Below are 18,210 nucleotides of genomic sequence, written 5' to 3' on the forward strand. Positions count from 1 at the left end.
ATCCCCAGCCAACCTGCCCCAGCTTAAGATTTACCATCTAGGGACGTACCAGTGCCAATTGGATCCCATTACATGTGTGGAGTTTTGACATTGGACCTCCTGGAGTGTTTAAAGGCTCTGGCATGGAGAAGCTGATGCTGGATCTGTGATAATCACAAATGTTGAGCTCAGTAGCTCCAAGTTTTATAACCATAATGACTGTATAAGACTGTAGAAAGAACATCACTTATAATCTTATACTCCAGTGCTCATGTTAGTTCTCTATCCTTAGTGTTCTGTATTGTTGAAAGATTTATGATCAAACTCTTCATGTCACCCAAATCAAGATGGGTTCCCCTTTTGAGTCTGGTTCCTCTCAAGGTTTCTTCCTCATAACATCTAAGGGAGTTTTTCCCTGCAACAGTCGCCATGGTGCTTATCAGGGATAAATGCACACCTTCACCTTCACTGTTGATTTCTGTAAAGCTGCTTTGAGACAATGTCGGTTGTGAAAAGCGCAATAGAAATAAACTTGACTTGACGCCACTTGACTTGACGCCACTTGACTTGACTAGTCCACGTGTGTAAAGCTTGTTGTGTCAAACCCAAAAAGACTCAAAACTGGAACTGCTGCCAAAGCAGCTTCAACTAAGTACAGAGAAAAATATCTGAATATTTATGATTTATTTCAGAACTTTTTTTTACACGATTTCCAGCAATTTGTAGAATTCGGTATCATTATTGGGGACTGAGTGTAGATGTTTCCCGTATCAGACTGTGACATAAGAACATTGAAAAAAACCGTCTGAATGCACAGTATATTCACTAATGTTAAGTTGAAGTTGAAGAACACATGGACAGCTATAATACAGCAGACCTTAAGCAGAGAGGTGTAAGGACCTTGCTTAAACCTCCAGGAGCTCAACAGTGGCAGCTTGTCATTCTTGGGGTTTGACCCACCAACCTTCTGAGCATTAACAGACTCACTACTTTTGCTGTTTACCTCATGCTTATCGTTATAGCAGAACAGTTCCATGTCCATTTCAGTTTGGCTTTTGCTGGCCTTGGCTTCATGCTTGTTCTTTAAATAAGTGGTACCAGTATTTGTCTATGACCTCCACAACCACAAAGCTCCAGAAAGGATGAAGTACATTGTTTATCTTCTTTATCATTTTAGACAAAAGTGGTAGTTTAAGAATGGGCTGGAAATTGTTCAACTCTGTAACCTCAATGCTGGGTTTATTAATTAAAGAAGAAACCACATAACAAACTACACCAAAGCATGAGCTTATCAAAAGATATTTATGATGTTATGTCTGGAGAACATCAGGCACAGATAATCACCTACCCAAAATCACAGTGATGCATGGTGTGGTATCATCATGCTTTGGGGGTGATATTCTGCAGAAGGGAGTGGGAGACTGGTCAGGGTTGAGGGAAAATTAAATGGAGCAAAGAACATCTAAATAAAACCTGTTCCACAGCACTCAGCACCTTAGTCTGGACTGAAGGTTCACCTATCCACATGACAATGACCCTGAACACACAGCCAAGGTAACACTGGAGTGGATTAGAGCTGACTCTGTGGATGTTCTAGAGTGGCCCAGACCGAGTCCTGACCTGAACCCTATTGAACATCTCTTAAGAGACACAAAGGTGGCATCCACCGATGATCTTCATCCCCCAGCTTGAAAAGATTTGCCCTGAAGAATGCCAGTATCTGTTTAGAACCTCCACAACCACAAAGCTCCACAAAGGAGGAAGTATATTTTCTATCGCGTGCATTTCCCTTTTTCAGAAAGAAGAAGTAAATTGCTTACTCAGCGGGTGTGAGGAAGCTGGAGGGGCAGACAAATCTTTCAGTGCAAAACTAGAGCTTTTTCCCCACATGCATTCAGGTTACTAAATTCACTGCCTGTCAGCTTGATTAACACTCTCTGGACTGGACCACAACATGTGCACAATCTATCAGTAATAGGCCACGCTAGCTACTTACTGATGTGTGTGTGGCACTGGCGATGGTGTAGATGCAACAAAACAATTACAACCTAACTAGTCCAATTTGATTGTAGTTAAGTTTGGTTACTTTTAATTGAGGTGATGTCATAAAGCTGTTTTGTGATTGCATTTAAAAGGTCCTGAACTGAGTTTAGTGAGGGAGAATCTCCAGTACAGCTTAAAAGGCTTGCTTAAAAGACATTTTATATATATATATATATATATATATATATATATATATATATATATATATATATATATATATATATATATACAGTACAGACCAAAAGTTTGGACACACCTTCTCATTCAAAGAGTTTTCTTTATTTTCATGACTATGAAAATTGTAGAGTCACACTGAAGGCATCAAGGGCTATTTGACCAAGAAGGAGAGTGATGGGGTGCTGCGCCAGATGACCTGGCCTCCACAGTCACCGGACCTGAACCCAATCGAGATGGTTTAGGGGTGAGCTGGACCGCAGAGTGAAGGCAAAAGGGCCAACAAGTGCCAAGCATCTCTCGGGGAACTCCTTCAAGACTGTTGGAAGACCATTTCAGGTGACTACCTCTTGAAGCTCATCAAGAGAATGCCAAGAGTGTGCAAAGCAGTAATCAAAGCAAAAGGTGGCTACTTTGAAGAACCTAGAATATGACATTTTTCAGTTGTTTCACACTTTTTTGTTATGTATATAATTCCATATATAATTCCACATGTGTTAATTCATAGTTTTGATGCCTTCAGTGAATCTACAATTTTCATAGTCATGAAAATAAAGAAAACTCTTTGAATGAGAAGGTGTGTCCAAAGGTGTATATATATATATATAATGAGGATATATCTTATGGCTTCAATTAGCCAAGTAGTTTTATGTAGAACAATGTGAGGCACTATAAAGGACACTCGGGCTCAGATGGCAGAAAGTTTGCACAGGAACTGAAGACCATGACCCTGCTTGAGCTGCTGATATTTATACATGTAATGAAGCTCTCAGAAATGTATCCAAATTTGTGGCCTGCTTTGAGAACATGTCTTAATCTTCAGCGATGGTAGCTGAATCAGAGAGGAGCTTTGCTAACCTGAAACTAATCACATCATACCTGAGGTCCACTGTGTCACAAAATGCGACTATTATGTAGTCGATGACTTTGAATCAAAGAAAGGAAGAAAGCTCAGCTTTTAGGGAAGTACATTTGTAGTGAAAATATTTAGTGAAATATTTGGTTTGTTTGTTGTGTGATTTCTTCTTTAATTAATAAACGCAGCCTTGAGGTTATAGACATTTTTGTCTAAAGTGAAAGAGATGGTAGTTTTGAATAAATTTTCCCCTTTCTTGCATGAGAATGATCTCCTGGATGAATTCCAATCTAGTTTCAGTGTTGGTCATAGTACAGAGACCAGGGATTATCCATAGGTTTTAAGGTCCCAGTTGAAAGCTCTGGTTATGAAAGGCACAACAACAGCTGTACTTCTTGAGGAGTCTTAAGAAAGCTTATCTGTCCCTAGGGATTCTAACCAGTTTTTACCGCTGCATCATTAAGGGCATCCTGACCAACTTCATCACTGTATGGGCTCCACTGTGTGTAAACGTAAACTCCTGCAGAGGGTGGTCAAAATCGCCCAACGCATCACTGGCACCCAACTACCTGCCACTACAACTACCCGCCACATCATCAAGGACTCTTCACATCCCAGTCGCAAACTGTTTAATCTCCTTCCATCAAGAAGGAGATACTGGAACATACGCACCAGAACCAGCAGGTTCAAAGATAGCTTTTTCCATCCACCATCACCATCACCCTACTAAACTCTACACTTGACTGTTAGATCTCTGTATAAACACTGTATAAGCACTGTATAAACAATGTGTATAACTTCTGTACAATTATACATACAATGTACATATTACATATTGTATGTATAAATGTACATTGTATGTACATATTTATATTTACAGGTGCCTCCCAATAAATTAGAATATCATTGAAAGGTTGATATATTTTAGTAATTCAATACAAAAAGTGAAACTTGTATATTATATAGGTCCATCACACACAGACTGTGTCAGGGATCCACCTGCACTTGTTGAAAGATTTATGATCAAACTCTTGATGTCACCCAAATGAGGATGGGTTCCCCTTTTGAGTCTGGTTCCTCTCAAGGTTTCTTCCTCATAACATCTAAGGGAGTTTTTCCTTGCCACAGTCGTCATGGCAGCTCATCAGGGATAAACACACACCATTCACCTTCACTGTTGATTTCTGTAAAGCTGCTTTGAGACAATGTCTGTTGTGAAAAGCGCTATACAAATAAACTTGACTTGACTTGACTTGACCTGCCATGCCCTCCTTGGTGGCTGTCACGCTGCTTCATTCTGCCGCTCCGGCATTAACTACAGACACCTGTCACTTATTTATGATGATAACTTTGATAACTTTCTTCTGCTCAACTCAGATAAGACGGAAGTACTTTTACTAGGACCACATGCAGCTAAAAGTTTACTTCTAGCTGCATGTGGTCCTAGTAAAAGTACTTCCGTCTTATCTGAGTTGAGCAGAAGAAAGTTGTTGAGTCGTGTTATCAGGTCTGTTAACAGATCGTTATCAGGTCGTGTTATCAGTCGTGTTAACAGACCTCAAAGGAAAGACTAGGGTCAATAATCACACCAAGGTCTTTGACTGCTCCTAGTCTTTCCTTTGAGGCTCATGTGAATAATATCACCAGGATCTCCTTCTTTCACCTTAGAAATATTGCTAAAATTAGAAGTATGATGTCGTTACAGGATGCAGAAAAACTAGTTCATGCTTTTGTTACTTCTAGATTAAACTACTGTAACGCTTTACTGTCTGGGTGTTGGAGTAAGTGCAGAAATAAGCTTTAGTTAGTTCAGAATGCAGCAGCAAGAGTCCTCACTAGATCTAGAAAATATGACTACATCACCCCTGTTTTAATCATCTACACTGGCTCCCAATCAAATCTCGTATTGATTATAAAATACTACTACTGACGTATAAAGCACTTAACGGTCTCGCACCGCAGTATCTGAGTAAACTTCTGTAGGTTCCAGTGACCACTGTTCCTGCCCCTCTCCCCTCCGTGGATCTTCCCACTTCGTCCAGGCTTGCCTCTGGATAGTGTTCTCTTCGACTGGAGGCCACTCTGTGCAGCTTGGGACGGTTTCTCATCAACACCTAGGGTGGTTCCATGAAAGTCCGGAGTAAGAACGGGCGCTTTGAGGATGGATTGGACTGTAGTTAATGTCAACAGTCTCCTACACTGACTCAGGAATACAGTTCGCTTCTGAACATCAACACTGTACCCTGCAACATTGTATATCTGCTTCAAATGCAACCCAGATGAGGATGGGTTCCCTCTTGAGTCTGGTTCCTCTCAAGGTTTCTTCCTTATGCCATCTCGGGGAGTTTTTCCTTGCCACAGTTGCTCATCAGGGACAAACTTACTTACAAAGAACATATTTACTTTTAATCACCACATTATCTGTGTAAAGCTGCTTTGAGACAATGTTCATTGTTAAAAGCGCTATACAAATAAAAATGAATTGAATTGAATTGAATTGAATTTAGATTTATAAGCTCCCGTTCCGATCTCACTCGTGTCGGACCTACTCAATGAAGGTAGTTGATCTGGTTCCTGACTGCCAGCATTTTCAGCTCCAAACCCCTTTCTGTGGATTACTATCGCGTACACTCACGTTGTGGATAGTACCCGCTGTGGATTATACATGTTCCCTGGATTCTACCCGTTCCATGGATTATACCCGTTTCATGGATTATCCCTCCGTAACAGATTATACCGGCATCACGGATCAGCATTGCGGTTCGTAACCTCTCTGACTTCTGTTTGTTTGCTGTCTCAATCAATAAACTATGATAGTTGCTTCCGCATCCGACTCATGGTCGGTACCCTGACAGAAGGTCCAATGAGAAAAAGATGAGAAATCACTCTACCGCGATGGATCGGTACCCCGATTCCGCTTTGGATTCTACCCGGAAGCCCACTGCCGCTACTTGCGGATCATGCTTGCCAGATCTGGCTCATGTATGCACGGCAGCGGCGCTCGCCTTCGAGAGCCCGAGGGCATTCCCGGCTCGCTTCTTCGGCAACCCGGCCGAATCAAGCGGCTTCCTGTGGAACATCAGAAGATTTATGGAGGTACGATTATCCCAATTCCCCACTGAACGAACCAAGATTGTGTTCCTCACCTCGCTACTGGCTGGGAAGGCTCTCTCATGTGCCAGCATGATGTGGAGTGCCAATTGGGACAATCTTAGCTCTTATGCCAGTTTCACCGGGCAAATCACGGTAAATGTTTCAGTGTTCTGCCGAGGGTGCTGCTCCGCTCCAGTCTCCCGCCGAGGGTGCCGCTCCGCTTAAGTGTCCGCTCTGCTCCACTGTTCCCCCGAGCGCTCCGCTCCGTTCCAGGGGCGCAAAAGGGACGTTCCTCCGAAGGCAACGTCGTTGTTCAAGGACTCTCCACTGGCACGTTGTGCTTCCAAGTTACCCTGAAGGCGACGTTGTGCTGCAAAGCCTCTCAATGGGAAGGTTCCCTCTGAAGGTGATTTCGCAGTTCTATGTCTCTCTGAAGGTGACACCTCGCTCCTCAGCTCCTATCAAGACAATGTCGCGGTCCGGCACCATCGCTCCCCAAGGTCTCTCGGAAGACGACATCACAGTCCCAAATTCCTCCCAGGAGGCCGTCGCACTTTAACACCACTCCAGAAGCACTGTCTAGTCTTAGAGTTTCCACCAAGGCACCGTTGCGCTTCACAGACCCGCTGAAAGTGATGTCATGGTCCCAGACTCCTCTGAAAGCAACGTCGATGCGGATGAGTTGGCAATGCATTCCGGGGATCCAGTTTCGATCCCCTTTATGTGGATTACACTCGCCTTGTGGATTATACCCGCTGTGGATTATACATGTTCCGTGGATTCTACAAGTTCCATGGATTATCCCTCCGTAACGGATTATACCGGCATTACGGACTATACCAGAATCGCGGTTCGTAACCTCTCTGACTTCTGTTTGTGTGCTGTCTCAATCAATAAACTATGATATAGTTACTTCCGCATCCGATTTGTGGTCCATACCCTGACAGACTGATATATTTCAAGCGTTTTATTTATTATAATTTTGATGATTTTGGCTCACAGCTAATGAAAACCCAAAATTATATTGGATTGAATATTGGAGACTCGTGGTGTCACACTCTAATCAGCTTGTTAAATCCAAACACCTGCAAAGGTTTCCTGAGCCTTTAAATAGTGTCATGGGTGAAGACAATCATGGGTGAAGACTGCTGACTTGACAGTTATCCAGAAGATGATCATTCAATTCAATTCATGCTTATTTGTATTGCACTTTTAACAATGAACATTGTTTCAAATCAGCTTTAAAAAGATAATGTCATGAAAAAAAATTTATATGTTCTCTATAAGTGTAAGTTTGTCCCTGATGAGCAAGCCGGTGGCAACTGTAGCAAAAAAAAACTCCCCGGGATGGCATAAGGAAGAAAACTTGATAGGAACCAGACTCAGGAGGGAACCTCATTCTCATCTGGGTTGCACAGAATGTCCATTTATTACAGATAAACAATGTTGAGGTGCAGTGATATTAACTACATTCCAAATCCATTCTCAAAGCGCCCGTTGTTACTCCAGAATTTCATGGAACCACCCAAGGCGTTGATGAGAAACCATGCCCAGCTGCACAGAGTCGCCTCCAGTTGAAGAGGACACTATCCAGAGGCAGGCCTGGACGAAGTGGAAAGATCCACGGAGGGGAGAGGGGCAGGAACAGTGGTCACTGGAACCTCAGGAGCATGTTTAACTGGAGAGAGAGAGAGAGAGAGAGAGAGAGAGAGAGAGAGAGAGAGAGAGAGAGAGAGAGAGAGAGACAGAAGAGGGGTGACAGGAAGAGAAGGATATGGATTATTATGTGTCCTTATTGTTGTATGAAAGTTAAGAACACTGTATAGTTGGGGACTCTGGCAAGACTCGCTATGGCAGCAGAACTAAAAGGGCGAACCAGAAGGTAACACAGACATGAGGGATTTCTGGCATAAGAGACAACCCACCACACCACCATCAACAAACCTGAGTGAACGTGTGAAAGTGAGGGGACAAATATCAAATATCCCAGTTCACCAAACACTCGATATCCATGATCCCTCCAGATCTGCTCCTTTACCTCACAAACACCTACTGACTAAAGACTTCACTAAATACATACGTTTTCAACCTCGACTTGAACACCGAGACTGTGTCTGAGTCCCGAACACTGATTGGAAGGCTGATCCATAACTGTGGGGCTTTATAAGAGAAAGATCTGCCCCAACAATGTCAGAGGTGTCTAACCTGAGCAAAGGACAAAAAGGACTGGACTGTTGCTCAGTGGGACAAAGTCATCTTTTTAGATGAAAGGTAAGAAAATGTTGCATTTCATGTGGAAATCAAGTTCCCAGAGTCTGGAAGAAAAGAGAAGAGGATCAGAATCCAAGTTGCTTGAGGTCCAGTGTAAAGTTTGCACAGTCAGTGGTGGTTTGGGGAGTCATGTCATCTGCTGGTGTTGGTCCACTAAGTCTTATCAAGTCCAAGGTCAGCACAGCCGTCTACCAGGAAGTTCTAGAGCACTTCATGGTCCCTTTACTACATCGACAATGTCTGTTGTGAAAAGCGCTATAGAAATAAACTTGACTTGACTTGACTTGACTTGCTGACCAGCGTTATGGTTTGCTGATTTCATTTATTTTTCCAGCAGGATTTGGCACCTGCCCACACTGCCAAAAGCACCAAAAGTTGGTTAAATGACCATGGTGTTGGTTTGCTTGACTGGCCAGCAAACTCACTAGACCTGTACCCCATAAAAAATCTCTGGCGTTTTGTTAAGAGGAAAATAAGAACAAAAAAAAAAACAAATAAGCTGAAGACCACTGTCAAAGAATCCTGGGCTTCCATACCACCTCAGCAATGCCACACACTGATCACCTCCATGCCACACCCAAATAAGGCAGTAAATAAGCAAAAGGAGCCCCAACCAAGTATTGAGTAAATATACAGTAAATGAACATAGACTTTCCAGAAGGATAATAATTCACTAAAAATGTTTTTTTTAATGGTCTTGGTATTTTTATCATCATAAATAAAAGAAACAAACACTAAAAATATGTATGTATGTATGTATGTATACATAATAGTATGTAATATATATATATATATATATATATATATATATATATATATATATATATATATATATACACACTTAGAAATCATGGAGAGGTCTGAAATTGTCATCGTAGGTGCATGTCCACTGTGAGAGACATAATCTAAAAAAAAAAATCCAGAAATCACAGTATATGATTTTCAAACTATTTATTTGTATGAAACAGCTGCAAATAAGTATTTGAACACCTGTCTATCAGCTAGAATTCTGACCCTCAAAGACCTGTTAGTCTGCCTTTAAAATGGCCACCTCCACTACATTTATTATCCTAAATTAGATGCACCTGTTTGAGGTCGTTAGCTGCATAAAGTCACCTGTCCACCCCATACAATCAGTAAGAATCCAACTACTAACATGGCCAAGACCAAAGAGCTGTCCAAAGACACTAGAGACAAAATTGTACACCTCCACAAGGCTGGAAAGGGCTACGGGGAAATTGCCAAGCAGCTTGGTGAAAAAAGGTCCACTGTTGGAGCAATCATTAAAAAATGGAAGAAGCTAAACATGACTGTCAATCTCCCTTGGACTGGGACTAAATGCAAGATCTCACCTCGTGGGGTCTCAATGATCCTAAGGAAGGTAAGAAATCAGCCCAGAACTACACGGGAGGAGCTGGTCAATGACCTGAAAAGAGCTGGGACCACCGTTTCCAAGGTTACTGTTGGTAATACACTAAGACATCATGGTTTAAAATCATGCATGGCACGGAAGGTTCCCCTGCTTAAACCAGCACATGTCCAGGCACGTCTTAAGTTTGCCAATGACCATTTGGATGATCCAGAGGAGTCATGGGAGAAAGTCATGTGGTCAGATGAGACCAAAATAGAACTTTTGGGTCATAATTCCACTAAATGTGTTTGGAGGAAGAAGAATGATGAGTACCATCCCAAGAACACCATCCCTACTGTGAAGCATGGGGGTGGTAGCATCATGCTTTGGGGGGGGGGTTTTCTGCACATGGGACAGGGCGACTGCACTTTATTAAGGAGAGGATGACCGGGGCCATGTATTGCGAGATTTTGGGGAACAACCTCCCTCCCTCAGTTAGAGCATTGAAGATGGGTCGAGGCTGGGTCTTCCAACATGACAATGACCTGAAGCACACAGCCAGGATAACCAAGGAGTGGCTCTGTAAGAAGCATATCAAGGTTCTGGCATGGCCTAGCCAGTCTCCAGACCTAAACCCAATAGAGAATCTTTGGAGGGAGCTCAAACTCCGTGTTTCTCAGCGACAGGCCAGAAACCTGACTGATCTAGAGAAGATCTGTGTGGAGGAGTGGGCCAAAATCCCTCCTGCAGTGTGTGCAAACCTGGTGAAAAACTACAGGAAACGTTTGACCTCTGTAATTGCAAACAAAGGCTCCTGTACCAAATATTAACATTGACTTTCTCAGGTGTTCAAATACTTATTTGCAGCTGTATCATACAAATAAATAGTTAAAAAATCATACATTGTGATTTCTGGATTTTTTTTTTAGATTATGTCTCTCACAGTGGACATGCACCAACGATGACAATTTCAGACCCCTCCATGATTTCTAAGTGGGAGAACTTGCAAAATAGCAGGGTGTTCAAATACTTATTTTCCTCACTGTATGTGTATATATATATATAATATTGTATGTATGTATGTATGTGTATTATATATACATAATAGTATGTAATGTGTGTGTGTGTATATATATATATATATATATATATATATATATATATATATATATATATATATATATATATATATATATAAAATGTGTGTGCGTGTGTGTTTGTGTGTATGTGTATGTATGAGGGTGTGTATGTTTGTGTGTGTATAATATATATATATATATATATATATATATATATATATATATATATATATATATATATATATATATACATGTGTGTGTGTGTGTGTATATGTGTGTGTGTGTATATTTGTGTGTGTGTGTGTGTGTGTGTGTGTGTATATTTATTAGTGTGTGTGTGTGTGTGTGTGTGTGTGTGTGTGTTAGTTGCTATTCTTTAACTTGATGTTTGATTAAATAAATGTAATATATTAGACACTTTTCAAATTGAAGTATTTTATTACCGTTTTTTGTGGAGATGGACAAGTGGGTCTTGAAAAAGTTTGAGAACCTCTGGTTTAATCACACAGTCCTCATCTCACAATACCAAATCTGATCACTGCCATAATGTACAATATTACCAATCTAATGTCCAATCAAATATCCATACTAACATCCAATCTAATATTCAATCTACCATCCAATATAATGTCCATACTAACATCTAATCTAATGTCAGTCCTAACATATAATATTTAATCTAACATGCAATCTAATGTTCATGCTAACATCCAATCTAATGCCCAGTCTAACATCCAATCTAATGTTCATCCGAACATCCAATCTTACATACAAATATAATGTCAATTCTAATGTCCATACTAACATCCGTTCTAACATCCGATCTAATGTCCATCCTAATATACAATCTTTCAAACCAACTACCTGTATGTCTTCCCTCACTACATCCTCAAACCTCTTCCTTGGTCTTCCTCTTTTCCTCCTTCCTGGTGTCTCCATTCTCAGCATTCTCCTACTGATATACCCCATGTTTTAAAGTACCAACCCGAACCTCCACTCTCCAAACAATTCTCCTTTCCATGCTGTCTCTGTAGACGTCTTCCTCCTCTCTTTCTCCTTCTTCAGCCAACAGCAGCCCAATTTCCACCGGTACCCTGTTGGTTAACGATACCTGTGGTGGTTGTTCATAACACAACCCTCCCCATTTATCCGGGCTTGGGACTGGCACTAAGAGTGCACTGCCTTGTGCAACCCTAATGGCTGGGCTCTAATGACTATCCTAACATCCAATCTAATACTTAATCTAATATCCAATCTTATGTCCATCCAACATACAATCTAATATCCAATCTAATGTCCCATCTAACATCCAATCTAACATCGAAATCTAATGTCTAATCTAATACCCAATCTAATGTCCAATATAATATTCAGTGCAATTTCCAATCCAACCTTGTAATTTCCTACCAAACATTTAACTCAGGCCAGCTCGAGGACCCAGTGGAGGAGTGAAGCAGTAAACTGGGACTGGAGAACAAGTCATACACCTTCATTTTGGATCTGATGTAGAGCTCCAATGTTTCTATTCTATCATCAGCTGCCTCACCTTACCCCTAACACACCCTGCCCAGCCCTACCCCCATACACTCTGTTTTACTTTACCCCCATACACCCTGTGTTACTTTACCCCAACACTCCATGTTTACTTTACCCCAACTCACCCTGCCCAGCCCTACCCCAATACACCTTGTTTTACTTTACCCAAGACACCCTGCTAAACCCTACCCCCATACACCCTGTTTTACTTTATCCCCATACACCCTGTTTACTTTACCCCAACACACCATGTTTACTTTACCCCAACACACCCTTTTTTCTTTACCCCACCAAATCCTGTTTTACTTTACCCCAACACACCATGTGTACTTTACCCCCAATACACCGTCTTTACTTTACCCCAGCACACCGTGTTTGGCTTTATCTTTACAATACTCTGCCCAGTTTTACATCCACCACACCCTATTTACTTTATTTCACCACACCTTGCCCAGTTTTATCTTCACCACAATCTGTTTACTTCACCCCACCACAGCCTGTCTGACATTACCTCTAGCACACGCTGCCCAGTCCTACACCCACCACATCACATCCTGTTTTGCAAATCTCAACAATTTATCCAAACATGTCTTACCCCACCCCACCACACCCCTATTATTCATCACTCCACCACATGATACCCACTCCTACCAATACCACACATTGTTTTGCTTTACTCCACCACCCTGCCCAGAGCTTCTCCCCACCACACCCTACTGTGTTATCAGTGGGTTTACTTTAGGATCAGCAAAATGATTATTAATGACCATCCCTTTTAACTGCCCCAGCCCTAACCATGACCAACCAGAATTTTACACATCAGTTGTTTTTTTATGATTCTTTAGAAATTTGCAATAGTGAGAAAGTGAATTAGCATTACATTACATACTAAATATAAGCTATGAGCTATATGCTATACCAAATATATTGTATCCTCTAGTTCTTGTTGCATTTCATTAATGTCTTCGTCTTTCTCTTTCAGATCTGTTTATTGTTTCGTCATTCTCTGCCAGATGAGCTTGCATAATTGTGAATACGGTGCAATATATATATATATATATATATTAGTGTAGTGAATTTAGCTCGCAAAGAAAAGGGAAATATTTATAAGTAATTATAACGGGTTATAGTTACTCCTAAATATTTAAATGTAAAATCAAAAGTTGAATTGACGGTAATGAAATTAACATTACACTTATTTGTCTGTTCGTCCGGCAAACAGACAGTATAATTTTATATTAATTGTATAAAAGAGGTATTGTCTCTAGGTTACGACCGTAACCATAGTTCCCCGAGGGAACGAGACGCTGCGTGGGAACGAGACGCTATGGGAACGCCCCTGCGTGACCACGCTCTGAACCACGTGTGAAATCTAGCCAATAGGCAAGCCGTGACGTCATAGACAGGCGACGTCGCGTAAACCAGGAAGCTACAAGATGGCTGTGCGGTGGTAGCGACATTAGCTTCTGCAAAGAGAGAAGGTAAGCGCCGCAGGGATGCAGGGAGTGTGGCACGAAGACGCAGCGTCTCGTTCCCTCTGGGAACTATGGTTACGGTCGTAACCTAGAGACGTTCCCCTTCAGGAACTCGAGCTGCTTCGAAACGCTATGGGAACGAGTGTCCAATCACGCCACACTGACCAGACCCTGCCGAAAGAGTGAGGGCCTCGGCACCAGCACGCAGAACAGAGGAGCCCGGGGTGGCTCTGAGGTCAAGGCCATAAAACCAGACTAAGGACAGCGGGGTGGACCAACCCGCAGCGTCACAGACGTACCGGAGTGACACTCCAGTGGATCCGGCCGCAGAGGCCGCCACACTCCGGCGGAGCGAGCCCTGACCGCGATCGGAGCGGGGACCAGGACTCGCAGCCAAACAACTGCACCCACCACCTCCAAGGACTCGTCCTGTGGAGATAATCACCCAGTGCTCGCACTGGACACAGCCGGGTCTCGTAACCCCTGGTCGGGGGCTATAAACAGAGGAGGGCAGAATGCCTGTAACACGACACATCATGTGGGAGCACCCAGCGTGTAAGGAACACCCTGGCCATGCCAGGGGGCAACTCCAGGCGGGACGAGGCAACTGCCAAGACCCAGACAGGCACCCTGAGTCGCGTTCCGGGCCACAGCCTCCGGGCGCCGCGGAGGAAACGTGTCACCAATGGGACCTACCCAGTGAACACGGAAACCCTCAGGGTCGAAGGGGTTAACCCTGCGGCAAACTGTACCTGCAAAAACACCAGAACTGAACCGAGCGGGCAGTTAACTGGGCCCAAGTCATGGTGCTCATGGTACCGTGACGCGAACAGTCGCCATCGTGCGGCGTACGACCTCCTCGTAGAGGGAGCTCTGGAGTGGAGAAGGGCCTCTACTACCTCGGTAGAGAGAACAGCCGCTATGAACTGTGCCCCCTTAGGGGCCACAGCCTCCACAACCCCGGGCGGGGTGAACCAGGGTTCCTCCCGCCATCGAGGTGCCACCAGGAGGAGAAGACTTCCTCACGGCGAACTCATACCAGAACTCCCGAGAGCAGCGCAACTGGGGGGAAAGGCGTACAGGCGTAGCCTCGCCAAGACCGTTCCATGGCAGCCACTGAGGGGCGAGACCGGAGGCCCCCCTGGTGGTAGATGTACGAGACCACCGCAGTATTGTCCGCGCGGACCAACACATGGTGATCTCTAAGGACTGGGAGGAAGTGTTGTAACCCCAACAACACTGCCAGCATCTCCCGGCAACCTACGTGCCACAAGAGACGTGGGCCGCCCCACAGACCCCGGGCGGAGTGGCCACTCATGACCGCCGACCCCCCCCCAACCCCGAGAGGGAAGCGTCCGTTGTTAGCATTACGCGACGACAAGGAGTCCCTAAAACGGGGCCTCGGGACAGAACGTAGGGTCCTACCATGCAACCAAGGCTCAAAGGGCACACCGTGAGACCTTGATGGTACGATACAGACTCCCTCAGGGGGAGAACCCTCCTGCCCCGGAGCCACCACTGGAGGGGCCACATGCGGAGAAGGCCGAGTGGAAAAACACTGGACGCTGCCGACATGAGACCCAGCAGCCTCTGGAACTGCCTCACAGTGACTGGCTGGCCTGCTACTACCCTCCTGACTGTAGTGAGGATGACTACAAACCGGGCAGGAGACCGTGCCTGTAACCCGGCCGAGTCCAACACCACGCCGAGAAAGCGGTTCTCCGCGCTGGGGAAAGTACACTCTACCCGGCGTTTCAGTCTGAACCCCAGTACCTTCATGCAGGCGAGAACAGCATCTCAATGCCGAACCGCCTGGCGCTCTAACGAGCCAACATCAACCAATCGTCGATATAATACAAAATGCGGATGCCCTAAAGCCGCAGCGGGGTCAGTGCCACGTTCACGCACTCTGTGAAGGCACGGGGTGAGAGCGCTAGGCCGAACGGAAGGACCGATATTGGTAAGCTTTGCCCCGAAAGCAACCTCAGGAACCTCCCGTGTGCGGTGAAGGACGGCTGCATGGGAGCATGCAACCTCCAGATCTAACGTATGACAAATCAGTCCTCGGACTCGACCTGAGACACGACCTCTCTAAATGAGAAACCTGAACCCGAGCCTCAAAAGTGAGTGGTTCAAGGAGTGGAGATCCAGAATGGGATGCAACCCACCGTCCTACTTCGGAACAACGAAGCACGGGCTGTAGCAGCCTGACTCTCTGAACAAGGAGGAGGGAACCACCTCGACGACCATCAGGCCGTCCAGCCCCTCCTCGGGCTCAGAGTGTCGCCATGGGCCCCTAGGACCTCCCCGCGGGAATCGGGTGGCAACACTCTCACCGGGCTATTTCGCTGTGCCTGGACGTACCAGGGCGAGGCTGCTGCCGAGCAGCCCCATCGGAGCAGTGAGGAACTACACTAACACGCCACTGCGGTCTCCTGAACCCGCCAGCAATCGCCCTCACCTACAGCGTTACCAGGTCAGGCCAGGAGGGGACACCATGGCGCTCAGAAGGAAGCTCGCATCATCCCCCATAGCAGGCCAGCCCGGTATGCCTGCAACACACCCATCGTGTGGAAGCAACCCGTAGCCTGACCTGCCGCGTAGCCCTACCCACCAGAGCCAAGCAGCTCTACGTAGGCAAACCGATAGCCGTCACAGACGCAACACTCGGGGAGAGATAGCTAGCTAGCGTCTCTACCACAAGCGGCATCGTCCCGTAGCCACGCCACTTCGCTCCAACAACATTCGCGCACAGCGAAAGAACATCAGAAAAGCACGCGCGCACACGGGCCTCCCAGGACCCAGACACCTCGGTGCGCAGATCAGGGAAGGCGCTGAGGCTGTGACACAGGGCGCAGGAAACGCACAACCAGCTCACTGGGTGCGCGCTGCTTCTGCCACACGACCGGCAAGCTAAATCCAAGCTAAATCCGGCCCGTGCCACGACCTCAAGGAGCCCCACATACAGCACAGGCTGTGAGGAGTCCGCAGGCTCGCTAGCATCCATCATCTCATCCTCCTTGGAGAGAGAGACATGCAATGCTGCGCCGCCCGCACCGGGAGAAGAAGCAGCCGCCAGGCATGCTTCCCCTAATTTCCCGAAATTTCATCCACCTCGGAGGAAGAAATACGGAGCACTGTGTCACACACACCGGGAAAGGAACCGATTCCAAACGAGCGCTCTCCCCGGGGAACGGGAGCTCGGCTAGCAGCCGAGAGCGCATAGCCACACGGCTAATGCTAACAGCCGATACCATCGAGAGCCGAAGCCTCGAGGGAGAGCGCCCACCTCGGAGAGCGCTCTCCGAAATTCTTCCACCTCGTCGGAAGAATACGGAGCACCGCGTCACACGCACCGGAGAAGGAACCGCAAAACGAGTGCAATCCCCGGGGAACGGGAGCACGCCTCGCAGCCGGGAGCGCATAGCCGCACGGCTAAAATGCTAACAACCGATACCCTCGAGAGCCGACTAAGCACGCTCCTAAGCTAAGCAAACAACACATCGGCTGCGTGTCACCTCCCCGAAATGAATCGGGGCAAGCAGGAAACACGCAGACGGAATTCTGCCTGCATATAAGCTCATGACTGCACAGATAACACACTCAAAGCGCTTACCTGAACGAGCAGAAGCTAATGTCGCTACCACCGCACAGCCATCTTGTAGCTTCCTGGTTTACGCGACGTCGCCTGTCTATGATGTCACGGCTTGCCTATTGGCTAGATTTCACACGTGGTTCAGAGCGTGGTCATGCAGGGGCGTTCCCATAGCGTTTCGACGCAGCTCGAGTTCCTGAAGGGGAACTCCCTGGCCAAGAAAGACGTAACCCCCTTTTACTTTATACCGTGCAATTAATAGAGCATGTAGTTCAGATCGAATGTTGCAGGAACCTTACGAATGTGAGCGGCACTCAGAGACAATCACTTATGAAAAATACAGCGTTTAATGAATGAGACAAACATAACATAAAACTAACTACACAAACAAACAAAAAGAAATAAAGAAAATAAAAATGAAAATAAAATAAACAAAAGTTAAAATTAGGAAAGGAGGAAGAGAAGGGAAAAGAAGAAGGAGAGAGAGAAAGGAAAGGCGGCTTAAACTTCAAATTAATCACATCCTAACTGAGAAATCGTCACAGAAATTTAAATTCGCCTTAATATTAAGACAAAAGAATCTTGGACTAGTCGGTTAGGATGGAGTCAGATGTTCTTCCAGCTTCTCCTGAAGGTCAGAGCAGTTGGTGTTTTTGAAGATAAAGCTTGCTGGAAGATCTCAAAAGAGATTTGAGATCTCGTCCGGAAGAGTCGCTGCTGAGCTGTTCGAAGCGTCCGACTCTCCGGGCCATCGGGCC

This window comes from Silurus aristotelis (genome assembly GCF_946808225.1).
Source record: "Silurus aristotelis genome assembly, chromosome: 1".
Classification (NCBI taxonomy): domain Eukaryota; kingdom Metazoa; phylum Chordata; class Actinopteri; order Siluriformes; family Siluridae; genus Silurus; species Silurus aristotelis.